Raw genomic sequence first — 12,549 nt, forward strand, 5'->3', positions numbered from 1 at the left:
GCTGCTGATATAACGTATATGATAAAAAAAATCCATGGAAATTTTACTTAAAGCCGATCCCAAAGACGTTGATAGTTTCGTGATCAAAAATCAAATCTTCTCCAAGTCGTTATCTTCCTTTTTTAGCTTAAATCAATATATGACATTAAATCACGTGTTGCTATTTAATAATGAACGATAAAAACGATACTACTGTATTCCCTTGATTGTTCGGTGGAAAAACGATATATTACCTCTATATAACAAGGGACAAAGAAAACCTCTGTAAACATTAAAAGGCATAATCATAACTATAAATCTGTTAGACCTTTGGGTACTTAAGCTTAATTTGCTCGTTGTATATTTAATCCACCCTGTAATTACATTTTAGTGATGTTCTTGGTAAATTTACACACACATTAGTGCATATATTAAATTAAACCTTGCCACGTGAGTAAATATTCAAATAGTCCTTTCTAGTCTCGTGACCACACACTAATTTTCTGTGGTAAGATGTACACAAAGCGTTAATTCACGTTAGCTTAGTCCGACAATTTTACTTTTGACCGACTAAAGTATCTGGTTGTTCACACTATAGTAATGAAATGATAAATCCATCGGTCCAACCAAATGTAAACAAAACCCACTTTTGTCGCTTAGTTTTATCCTTCGCCGACTGTAGGGTGCTGCCCTACAGTCGGCGAAGGATAAAACTAAAATAGGATGATATACGGACGAGTACGCGTACTTGGGGCTCGACGTCCTTTCTTGCCTGTGTGTACTATAAGTACGCGTATTTTAAATTCACCGCGTAAGTAGCCGGTTAACGGACACCGCACTAAGACGGACAGGTACATAAACACCGAGAGAGATCTTACGCATTAAATTTTTAGTACTGACAGCAGTTCTTTTTAATTTCTCCTCTTATTCAAGTTAAGATTTTGTATACATGACAAATCCACACATTTGTAGTTGAGTAAAGCAGAGTAAGTTTTAAAAGCTATTTAATATTGATCTCTCTTCGCCTGTCTATTATTTCTAATGCTTATGAATTGAGAAAAATCCTCGAGATACTTATCTGACCTACATATTCTCTTCTCACGTCCTAGCTACACAACCATATTTCCCGATTACACATACGCAATAAAATGGGTGATACATGAACGCTATTTGTTGCCTCTGACCTTGTGTCTAGCCTGTGGAGCGTTGTGCATTTACACACTTTATTATCTTCCACTTAGGCCTTTAAGTGTAAGTACAAATAACAATGACTATTTGTTCATCTGCATTTATCAATATTTTTAAAATGTGAAGGTGATTCTTAACTCTCTCTTTTCTGATTGAATGGTGACAGGCCTCTAAGGTATAACCTCCTTTTTATGGAAGGCCTTTCCAGCAATTAGCGTTTGAGACCTCAATGACGATCAACCATTTTAGAACGGACTTCATAGCTTAACTTGGTTACAGAATGTTTAATTCAATAAAATTATATACTTTTAATAGGAGCTAAAGAGCTTTTAATAGGAGTAAACAGCTAATGGTAAGTGCCTGATGCCCATAGATGTAAATTATGAACCCCATATAAGTTTCGAGTTCCATCTGCGGTCAATCACAGTCATCTTCCTAAGTAGCCATGATCACTGAAATTTATTGTATATATTTTTTGCTTTTACCACCCTCCGTAAACTAGTACACACGGGCGCCTAACATTGCTGTTATAAGGCAGAATGAAAGTAGATGTGACGGTGGTGCCTCTTGAATCAACTTACAAAGGGTTTTACCTTTAGAGACGTGCAAAATAATTTATTATTCCACCATTAAATCTGGAAATATTTCCATCGAGATGACGGCGTGTTCACGCATAATTTGGGCCCAATTTATCGCTTCACAGAAACCTGAGGTATCCAGCCTGTCAAACCGTCGAATTTATTTAACGGCAATATGACTCCCCAAGGTAATATTGCCTTTTAACCTTTAACACTTATTGCGTCGGTTAAAAATTAAGATATCCAATTTAAAAATGAATATGGTGAAGCGCAAACGCAGCTCTGTAGATAGGTATTGCTCCTTTTTTCTTCGTGCCCTTCAGTTATGTTTTGTTGTCAATATGGAAGTGTGGTCTAGACTCCCTTCCCATACGTATATACGATAAAGGGAAAATTCTTCAAACAGGAGGATCTTTATTTTTCGGCAACAAATTTAAGAGACTATTCTGGACTCCTCAGCCTTTAGCATAGGGTGAAAAAAAAAATGTGATACTAACCGATTTATTTTTCGCCAATCTCGACGATACGTCATTGCTGTCGGAAACCTCGTAGCAAAGCTTTTTTTCATAATATAGGAGAAGCAGACGAGCATGCAGTCTACCTGATGCTAAGTGGCTACTGCAATCCCAGATAGGATTACATATTCTTACGTGAGGTCGACCACAGATGCGCCGCTACCCCTGAGGTCTAAGCTGGAACGCCTCGGAAAAGTATGTCTTCCTTACCACACCCTTCAAACCAGAACACAACAGCGCTTAACATTAGTGTTGTTAATAATAGGCAGAAATAGGTGTGTTGGTGGTCGCCCCAAAACCCATGGTTGCGGGGATATACGCAGTCTAAGCGCGGCCTTATACTTAGTCATAGTAAAAAAAAAGTTGAGACAATAATAATTACTTTTAATGTAGGAACATTAGCGTTTATATTTTTCCGTTTTTAATTACACCGAATAGCCAGGGTATCGTTGTGAATTAATTATTTTGTATTTAATTAACATATAATTGTTCTTTTCGTACTCTAGATCCTAAACAAGCAAAGCATTAATATTAACAGGATTCGCTGTTAATATTCGTTTAAGCTGGCAACCCTATTCCGAGACCGTATTTGTTCCATAAATTTTAGAAAAGATGTCAGGTTTCCGGCGAATTGAATTTTTTCGCTGTTCTTTTGGGAAACAGGAAGGTAAGAAACGTCAAAAATACATTGTTTAGCATACCACCAAGAAAAGAGTTTCATAATGGTTTCTCATTTAATGATGTCTGTCATAGTTTAAATATCACAAAATTGGAGTAATTTACAATTTTGTGTAGAGCTCTTATTATACTTTGTTTAAAAAAGTTTAGTTATTATTACTTTATTCTCTCTACATTAATAACTGTACGAATACGATTCACTAACGGTCAAAATACAAACAAACCTATACTATAGATAAATCTGATTTAATCAATTTTAGTACTTCGAGACTGGCTGCAATACTAAACGGGAAAAAACGATAAAATTCAAAATTTCTTTCATCACTTTTCGAAATCTAACATTATTATAAATCCGGTATTATCATAGCCGGATTTTGTATATAATAGTAAACATTAGTTTTGTGGTGGTTACAGCACTTAGAAATTAATAAATATAATATACCTCATAACAGCAGTGTTAAGCGCTGCTGATTTGAAAATTAAGTATGTAGGTACTTTATATCTGACATTGCCAAATTTAGGTTTTTTGGTAGATAAAACTGGTATAGATTGATTATCAGTACTGGGCGATAGTTAATTATGTCATTGGAAAATGCACGCCTATGTGAGTAAAGCAACTTTCATGGAAAGCGCTACAGCCTGTACAAGTTAATTAGCAAATGTTCATTGCCTGCGTTCGGCCATTGTAATAGGTTTAGGTGCCAATTAGTCCAGTAGTTCAAAGGGAAATCCGGGAACTAACCTTTCAGTGTAAGCTGGATCTAGGAACTGAATTTAAATTGTGTTTGGTTTCCTGTTATTACAGAATACCACCCCGTCACAGATTAATACATAGTTACTACGTAAACCCCGTGTATATGTGTGAATTTAAATGGGATTGGGGTAATCAATATATTATTTAGTACAGGGTATAATGGACTAGGTGGAACACAATCGCACCTTAACCATGAATATACGTAGCGGTAGGAAAACGCAAATTGAAAATGAAAACACTAGTTTTTCATTTTATTCTCTAAGCCTTTAGAAATGAAACGAAAATTACGTTGTAGATCCTAATTTTTTTTGAATGACCTTCACGACATTGTAGAGGAAAACAAGTTACATTTTGATTTCATCGAGGCATTCCAGCTTAGTCCTCAGAGGTAGCGGCGCATCTAATCTTATCTGGGCTTTATTACAGATGTCCATAGGAGGAAGTAACTACTTACCGGATAGACTGCATGCTCGTCTGCAACTAATATATTATAAAAAAAAAGTTGACCAGCAGTCAATCAGCCAAAAGTCTATCAGCGCCTGAACAATTAAATTACACTGTGCGCATGCCTGTCGTACGGAAATATCAGGAGACAATTATCTGGTCCATTTGTGCACTGAACCTAATTAGTGATGATACTATTCAATGGAAATACAGCGAAATTTCGTGAATTTCCAAGTTTAACAAAATTTCCTGAATGTAATTATTATGGTCGGTATTATTAGACTTATTGATTAGTGTCAATATTAAATAAAGCGTTTTAATCATAATTATTATATGTTTGTTTATATACTTATATATACTTAGTTTTAGTTTAATTAAAAATTGCATGCTCACTGGATAACTACAGAGAAATGTAAAACCATCCAAAAACCTTGTAAACACCTGTATTATGCAATAAATACTGACTACTGATTTGCTGTGTTTTACTGATTTACATTTGCCACTATATATTTAGAATAAAAATAAAACAGCATTATAAAATGGAAATTACATTTACATAATTACGTCAGCGCCTGAACTAACTAAACATTAAATTGAGAACAACTAGTAACACTACATCTCCAGGCGTATCCCTATAACTTGGTGTTTTTGCATATAAATGTAGGTACTTACTGGAAATTCCTGGAATTCATTATTTGCAGCCCACTTCTCATTCGGGGTAAATATATAGCTTTAAGTACTAAGAACATACATACTAAGTACATAATCCTAAGGCTTGTTTAAATAAAAAGCCCTATGAACTTTCTAGTTGAGTAATTTTGGGCGCTGTTCTGAATAATATTCTTCGCTTCGGGAAATATTAAGTTTCCGCACCCTGTTGTTATCATTGAATAGCAGGCCTTCAACCTTGTCAGAGGTTTTACAAGTGGTTTAAAAACTCCCATGTAGCGTCATGGAGAGTCGATGGTGCCTAAGAAACACGAAGAGATTTCACACCTTCAAAAAATCTTTCTTGTATGTAACTTGTAGCAATGAGCTTAGCGGGTGAAAAGTTACCGAAATCTATTGAAGGGCACGTATTGTGTATAGATTTATATTCAAGATATAAGTCTAACCTAACTGTCGTTTAAACGTAATATACGCTTGGGGTACATTTCTAGGGCTGTACTTAATCTATTTACTTGCCGGATATTTTATTTGTAGTTTTATTGGTCACACGCGTGAGACTACGAAGGCGTGGAGACCGAAGGTTTTGCTGCCTATTATTACGATGTTAAACTTTTCTCCTTTTGCATAAATCGCAATAACGCCTAAAATAATATAGAGACCATTTGCAAGACATACATTAACATAAATTATAGCTATGATAGTAATAAGTACGTAAGTTCTTACTAAGAATAACATACTCTCAGATAATTACCCACGGTGTTATTTTCCCACGTGACCGGGTGACCTTTGTTTAGCATACATGTTATTAAGGTATGGCTTGTGATTATGGAAGATAACGGTTGATCATCCCATTTGAAGGTGCTAGAACCCTTTATAGTTCCATACCTGAGGCACAACCGTCTCACCTATTTCTGCTCAATAAAAGCAGTGTTAAGCGCTGCTGTGTTCTGGTTTGAAGGATGTGGTAAGAGAGACGTACTTTTCCGAGACTTTTCAGCTTATTCCTCAGGGGTAGCGGCGCATTTGTGGCCAACTTCAGGTAGGAAACTAATCTTATCTGGGATCGATTACAAAAGATTAGCCACTTACTGGTTTGGATTGCAGGTGGATTGCATGCTCATCTTATAGCCTATATTACAAAAAAACGCACATAAAACATAAATGCATGATAATATAGAAATGCATTATTTAAAACTCATAACCCATTGTGCAATTTACGGTGCATACGCCCGTTTATTTAGGAGCTAATTTATTCCCGCGGTTCGCCCCAAGCTTTCCCGTATTTTAAAAAGAATATGCTTACCCCAAAATGTGTAAGGTAAAGAGCAGCTTGCAGCGAGCAGCAGCAGAGCGATCATCATCGCTTATTTTCTCGCATTACTGAATACTGGGCTCTTTTCAGAAATGGTTTAGACCAGTGCAAATTAGACTTCACATCTACTTCATCTACATCTTTACTTTTTTTTACATTTACGTTTAAGTTTGATCGCGATATTTTCCTTCACAAAAACAATCCCGTATCGTAAGGGGTCGAATTTTAAACCTACTGGCTATCACTGCTTTTGTAACTTATGAAATCAGTTATTTTGTGTCAGAGATAGTTGGATTTGCCATCCACAAATTGTTACCAATTGGTAATAAGTCGTTTTGGAACATATTTCAAATCTCAACCAATCCGAACTTCTATCAGTGTGAAGTGGAATAAAAGATTTTGTATGACTTGACATGTTTGCTGTATAGACTTAAGACAAAATCGCGTACATTCGTTTAATTTCAAGGAAACCGAGAAATTGTTTTACAAAAAGGCTGCTTCTTCAAATTAGAGACAGACACTCAAATTTAATATATATTTAGAAGGGACTGGAGCCGGTTTTGGCAAACAATGTCTATTTGTTGTGTGACTAATGTGCCGGTAAGTAAGAACGGTGTACTTTCTGATTTCTACATACAAAGCACTTACCTAAGTAAACATTTGGACCCTAATTAGTAATAACTTTTTAGGAATGAGTATGTAAAGGAACACTGCTTTACTAAGACAGGATGAGACTAATAAAGTAATAAATGTTTAGTCGTCAGCGTGAAAGTTAATGGAAGTAAAGTTATATAGGCTAACTAGCTGACCCGGCAAACGTTGTGTTGCCATATAAATAAAAAATGTTAAGGCTGAACAACCCTTATCACTAAGGGGTATAAAAATATATAGTAACAGATTCTCAGACCTACTGAATATGCTTATAAAATTTGGTGAAAATCGGCAAAGCCATTTCGGAGGAGTACGGTATTTTATATATAAGATTAACTAATACCACCTGTGATCCTTTTATAGAAGGAACTGGAGCCCAAATTGATTCGGATCCAGTATTTTATTTATGTATCTCTCTTTTAAGCAATATCAAATTCTTCTTATTGAACTTAAGTAGGAAACAATTGGTCCGTCTGATGGTAAGTGGTAATGACCGTGCATTGAATATGTAGTGAAAACGAAATGGGTCTGTCTTTGGAGTTGTATCTGAAATAAAGATGGGTTGCTACCCTTGAGGAGAGTTGTACATATTATGCATCGGTATGTAGTTTGCTAAATTGGCGGACTTTAAAATTATTTCAAGAGGCTCTGTCTATCTTTTTTGTATCTAAAACCGTAGGCCACGACCAGAACGAAACGAAAATTACTGAGCCGATAACAATTATACAGACATTTCAAAATCAATTTCATGTACAACTAAAATAAGAGGTGAATCGACTAATACTAGTCAATTATGCATTATGTACAGTCGATAACAGATATTTTAGTTTAATTGCAACGGGTTTTTCGCCCGCAATATAATAAGGAACTATGAGTATAAAGTCGTTCATTCAGTCGAATGAATGAACAAAAGACAGACATTAGCGGTCTTTATCTGTAATTTTAAAAATCTGCATATTACGGCAATTTGATACGATTAACATTACTTTTCATTATTTGAAAATACTACTAAAACCTTCCTTGTAAGATAAGCTTTCAATATTAAAAATAACATCCAAATCGGATCATTACTTTTCAGTAAAGTCGCGGACATACAAGCTTACGTCTATAGATATATACAAATGTCATCATCATCATCATCAACCCATTACTGTCCCACTGCTGGGCACGGGTCTCCTCTCAGAATGAGAAGGATTAGGCTATAGTCCACCGCGCTGGCCAAGTGCGTATTGGTAGACTTCACATACCTTTGAGACTTTTTATATACATCTCTCAGGTATGTAGGTTTCCTCACGACCTTCACCGTTTTAAGCAAGTAATAATTAATGTATAATACGCACATAACTTTGAAAAATCAGGATGCGTGCCTGGGATTTGAACCTCGGACCCTTCGTTTGAGAAGCCGAGTTCCTTAACCATTAGACTAGCACTGCTTCTGCTATACATATGTACATAGTTACAAAGCGGTCAAATACAGAACTTTTGAAGTGGTTAAAAACGGTCACACAACCATATATAGATAGATACATAGATACATTATGAAACGCTTATTGCACACCAATAAGTTTCCTGTTGATTGAAACTTGAAAGGCAATTAAAGCTTGACAGCAAAACAACCCCCGGGACCATTCATTCGCAAATCCAAATTGACCTTCAAAGTTAAACAACGTCAGTCGGAAATTGAACGGGTCACTGCTGGTGGCTATTCATGTATTTCCGTGTTTTGAAGGGCACGTTGAGTGTTTGTCTCCTGTACTATTGGTCAGTATCACTGTTAAATTAATCCCTGATGCCATTTTGTTTACAATATAGAAGTCATTTGCTACTTTAGTACCCTCTTGATCAAGTGGCTACTGTCGCCCATGGATCCATCCATCCATCCATCCATCAGCCTTTAATAGTCCACTGCTGGACATAGGCCTCACCTAATCTACGCCACTCCGACCGGTCTTGAGCGATCTGGATCCCATGGATATCGTGAGTAATCAACCTCTAATAATTCCTAACTGATTCCTATCTGAATCGACCACACGTGCGTTGCTGCCCCCAGGGATTCCTTGTAAAAGTATGTTTAAGTGTGGCGGTGCTACCGGCGGAATCGAACAACGTAGGGCTCTGCCACCTTTTATTGTCAGGAACTCACAAATCTGGATGATAAATAAAATTGAATATAAGCAATTTTCATTAAACATTTGTTGGAAACGAAAAATATTTCATGAAATCCTTTACTTTGAGTCTTCAAACAGAAATTTCGTTTTAAAAGCTCCATAAACTTAACTCAGTATTATAGCACAACAAACTTCAAGACCAAGTGAATCAAAATGCAAGTATTTCGTTGCTCAGGCGTTACGAAGATGTCAACTTTTGTACCATTTGAAAAACAACTCTACAGCTAATAAACAAGGAATAATATCAACCGCGTGGTTCTATATACAATTTGCCGATTTAATTTTAGCTTTGTGGCTTGAAGCATAACGTAGGTTGTTGGTTGAGTGTTGGTGTATCAAAAGTGGGGGAATGAAGGCTCTGGCGCGCACGCAGCCAGTGTGACGCGAACGGAAGACGACATAATACGTGCGTAGTTTTAACGGTTTATATACAAAACCGAAACAGAACTACGGAGTGAAAGTGCCAAATTGAAAACATGAATGTTTGTGTTAAATTGATCGACAGTGAACAGAGTGCATAAGCAGGATTGTGATCGAACGGTAGGTCATACGTTTCTAATACCAGTACAATTTATTTTAGCCTCTAATTGGGAGGTCTAAGGCTGTTATTGCGTCGTTTAGGACTGAGTCGGATGATTTATCAAGCCGATATCCGATTGAGATGACTAATGAGATGAGGTTATGTTCTCTTTTGTCCTTAGTTAAGCGCCGAATTTGATGGTTATTGAATTGTTTATTGATTTAAGTTGTTACCTCTCGATTTATGTATGTCGGCAGAAAAAGTGGTAAAAGTGCTTTCGCTAATGTTTTGTTTTGAAGGATGTGGTAAGACACACACTTTTACAAGTGTGTCCAATCTGTTTTAGAAAGGATTCCTGTAATATTTGGAGTTAAAATTGTTTATTTGTGTAGATATGGGTGCTATTGAAACTGCACTAAGTTGATACTTTGAACGTATTTACGTAATTGGTCAAGTGTGAATTGCATGGCAGGCAGTGTCCCACACTTCCGTTTCATATATTTTGAAATATTGTAAATTATTAATATTAAGTAATCTTAACACGATCCATTTTCGAGGTCGCTCTGACGTCATACATTTGATTTTTTTTTCTAATTTGATTCCATAAAATCATAATTCGTTTTATTTGACTACTACAGTAAATAGTTTAGTGCAGTTCTATGTATAAATATAGCTACCTACTTCATTATTTTCTTGTAGTGTTTGCGTAGGAGGTTGAATGTATTATTTGCTTCTGTTACGATTATTTACCACCGAATATTATATCTACGTTTTTTTCTGGGTAATATGTCAATTATACGAAGTTCAAGATGTTATACAAAGTAACTTAGGTACTAGTACAAAAATTCACGTTACATAGACGCTACTATCACAAAATATTTTAATTTGTGCTACTATGTAGCCATAGATAAGTATAGATATCTCACCACCTTGTAATTGAAGGAAGCCATTAAATGTCTTAAACGGCGGACAATTCTGTCAGCCGTTTAATGGCTGTCATGGTGTAAATTGCGCGGAATAATGCCGACATGCGCAGATAAGACTCGAAATCGAAGGAAGAGTGCGAAGAAATATCGTTTCATTCGTAAATAATCTAAAAACTACATTTTTTTAATATTTTTCAAACACAAAAATAGCCGACACTAACAATTGTCAAAAGGTTACATTTTCTTGTAAAGAGCGAGTAATCTTTAACAATCTATGTATGTAGCGTAAATTTTTGATGCATTTCTGAGTCCGAATTCTTTTAAACTCAGAATGGCATTTCACTTTTAAAAAAGTAATAGTTGGTAATACGGAAATTTAATTACAAAATTCACATTAACACTTCCGTATAGGCGGAGGTCGAATCCGGATAGAAGGGATTAGTCAACTTTTGTCTCAAAACATACCGACGACCTTCATAACATTCATTATACTTGTATTAATTGTACTACAAAGTTGAAGGTACTTCGGAAGCTTGTAATGAAATAAGTCGTTAATAACACGGCTGTAGCGTTCTTTGTGTTGAAATATGTATACTGATGCAAGAAACTGCAGAATTTTATATATATGGTAAATACATGGGGTTGATAAGGAGGTTGTTTTATAATATATATATTTTTTTTATAATATAAGGGTAGCAGACGAGCATGCAGTCCACCTGATGGTAAGTGGCTACTGCCGCCCATGGACATCTGTAATCAACCCCAGATAGGATTAGATATTCCTACCTGAGGCCGGCCACAGATGCGCCGCTACCCCTGAGTATTAAGCTGGAACGCCTCGGAAAAGTCTGTCTCCCTTACCACACCCTTCAAACCGGAACACAGCAGCGCCTAACACTGCTGTTATTAGGTAGAAATAGGTGTGGCGGAGGTGCCGCCGGAGTCGAACCACAAAGGGTTCTACCACCTTCAAGTACGTAAGTTTTATAGTTTTTGTAGACTTATCAAAGAAAATTAAAATTTTATTAGTTTAGCACACTACGTAGCGTTTTTTATTTGAAATCGGATAATCTTAATGGTCAGTTTTTAGGGCTCCATACCCCATGTGTAAAAACCGTCGCAGGACTCTATCACTTCAATCATAAAATATTATATAAATACACGTTAGAATTTTTACAGAGTGTATTAATAAGAGGGAATCCCCGTACAAGAACCGTTTTTTTATTTTGGAATTATCTTATTAATTGTAACTGTAAATGTTAACACTTTACAGTTTCACAATGCATGATACTTATGAGAATATAGCTGCTATGGTAATAAATATTATTTGAAAAAAAAAATAACATTGTTAAATATTTCTTGGTGGTACGGAACCCTCCGCGTATGAGTTCGACTTACACTTAGTCGGTTTTCTTATACACTCGTAAAATAATCCCAAAATTAACACTGTCAACAAAAAGCATATTGGTTCCCGTCATTAGGTTATTATCTACCTCATTATTTTTCTTCAAAACGCTTTCTATGAGGCATCTTAATGAGATTTTAATGACATTCAATCTTAGCCCTGCCCTGCATACATATGTATAATAATGTATGGTAAGAAAATGATTGAGTCGAAACCTAAATTCCTAAGCTAAATGATCTTTATAAAACATCACATTACTGTGAATAATTATTGTAAATGATTTTTTGGTTAGGTAGTACTAAGGGTTTGTAAACTAACAGTTATTATGGTATTACTCTATGTTACTCGTATCTGGTTAGAATAGTCAGATTTTTGATCTCATATGAAACTATCTCGAGGAAGTAACATGTTTTATTCTCCTTTTGTACGTATTAAAAAACAAAATAAACATTACAAATACAAGTTATTTTTTATAACGTTTGATACTATATTAAACTAAAGATTTATACAAGAATCTCATGTACAGAACGAAATCAACATTGTATATACGTACATGAGGCCAAATCGGCAGACTTTTCTCTGGTCATATATTTTGTTCGATAGATATTTTTTCATCTGAGTACGTTATCTACACCTTCGTCGCAGACCACGTGATTTCACATGTTAACACGGCTTATTATAACAGAACACTTGCTCAACATAAAAATATTTGCGTCTACCATGAAGCAAGCAAGATTCCGATTTAATAGGCGGCATTCCATA

General features: G+C 35.7%; 1 protein-coding gene across 2 annotated transcripts in view; it reads left to right on the forward strand.

Moving 5' to 3' along the window:
• Positions 1 to 9,305: 9,305 nt before the first annotated feature.
• Positions 9,306 to 12,549, forward strand: part of Cad96Ca (tyrosine kinase receptor Cad96Ca) — a 96,258-nt gene continuing 93,014 nt past the window's right edge. For both annotated transcript variants that reach the window (XM_073083652.1, XM_073083656.1), the window contains exon 1: positions 9,306 to 9,476. The gene's annotated coding sequence lies outside the window, so the exon portion shown is untranslated. The remainder of the gene's footprint in view (positions 9,477 to 12,549) is intronic.

Source organism: Epargyreus clarus, unplaced genomic scaffold (assembly GCF_041222505.1).
Source record: "Epargyreus clarus isolate Ecla_fem2 unplaced genomic scaffold, WU_Ecla_fem_2.2 ptg000019l, whole genome shotgun sequence".
NCBI classification, from domain to species: Eukaryota; Metazoa; Arthropoda; class Insecta; order Lepidoptera; family Hesperiidae; genus Epargyreus; species Epargyreus clarus.